We start from the raw sequence: 1516 nt of genomic DNA on the forward strand, positions 1-1516 counted from the left end.
CTATATTATGGTTGACTTAATTCTATTTTTATTATAATGTAGAATATATTATGATTTACCTTGCATGGAATGTGAATGTAAATTGATATATTGATGATGCTTAGATTTAGCACGATTGGTAATGTGAATGGGAAGCTATAGTTTAGTAAGCTACTGAATGCTAGTATATGCATGCAAATAATTTTGATAAGGAAGGTTGGATGTTTTAGTTAAATGTCTCGAAGATAGTTAAAATATGCAACATTATGACTATAGAGATGGAAAAGAATGTACCAATGTATACTAACAAGTAGTTTCAAATAAAAATGACCAAAGAAGCTTGATAAATGACAATATTTTATAGTTTGTTATAGATATTAAAAGTGGTAGTGTCGAGAGAAAATTTCGTCAATATGAAATATGTAAATATGAAATTAAAGTATTGGTATGAAAAAAAAAATTAAGAGGACAATATAATTCAAGAAATTGATTAAATATTGATCTAGTTGATGGGAGGAAGCATGTCGAAGAAAAAAGAGAAAGTTGAAATTCAGTTGTGTTAAGTATTTAAGCTTTCCCAACCTTAGTGTCTACTTGAATATTGATTTCAATGAAGTGCCTAAGCCACAAACCTACTACATGAATTCTCTTGCTCATGAAATTTTAGGAAAATACTCAATATGACATGATAAGGTTCTGTATGAAATTTGGTGACTATTAGATTATGATAAAGTGGCTAAATCAGGGTAGGCATAAAATTTTGAAGTACCAATACGTGAAACACGTTGTGTATGGCTGAGAGGGATAGGGGTAGGGCTAACCTATACGCAATGGGTCCGATTCGCTCCAAAATTTTGAAGGGTCATATAAAGCGCAGACTCAATTTGCCTTTGCATCCGAACCTCAGGACGCCCTTCATTGGGGCCACCTTCAGGAATTCCATGTTGCCCACTTCAAACTTCAGGTCTCTTCGTCTCGAGTCTACACAACTCTTATGTCTACTCTAGGCGATGCGCATTCTCCCCCTGATCTGTTGCATCGTCTCGTTCGTGACTTGGACTAACTCCGACCCACCAGTTCTCGTTCTCCTGCTTCATTTCATCATAGTGGTGTCCTACACCACTTTTCATTAAATGCCTCATACAGTGCCATGTCAATTGTCGCCTGATAGCGGTTATTATAATCAAATTCCATGAGGACCAACTTGAAGTCCCAACTCCTAGTAAAGTCAAGCACACAGGCTCGCAACATATCCTCTAGAATTTGGTGCAAGCGTTTCGTTTGTTCGTTTGTCTTTGAGTGAAACACTGTACTGAAATCCAGTCAAGTGCCCAACGCTTTCTAGAGTCCAGGAAAAAATGCTGAAGTAAAACATGTATCTCGGTCTGATACAATCGACATAGGAACTCCATGTAATTTGATAGTTTCTTTCATGTACAGATGTGCCCAATTGTCCACTGTGTAGGTGGCTTTACCAGGGAGGAAATGCGCTGACTTTGTCAATCTTTCAACAATCACCCATATGACCGTATAACTC

Source organism: Cucurbita pepo, chromosome 6, assembly GCF_057944985.1.
Source record: "Cucurbita pepo subsp. pepo isolate OVF chromosome 6, ASM5794498v1, whole genome shotgun sequence".
Classification (NCBI taxonomy): Eukaryota; Viridiplantae; Streptophyta; class Magnoliopsida; order Cucurbitales; family Cucurbitaceae; genus Cucurbita; species Cucurbita pepo.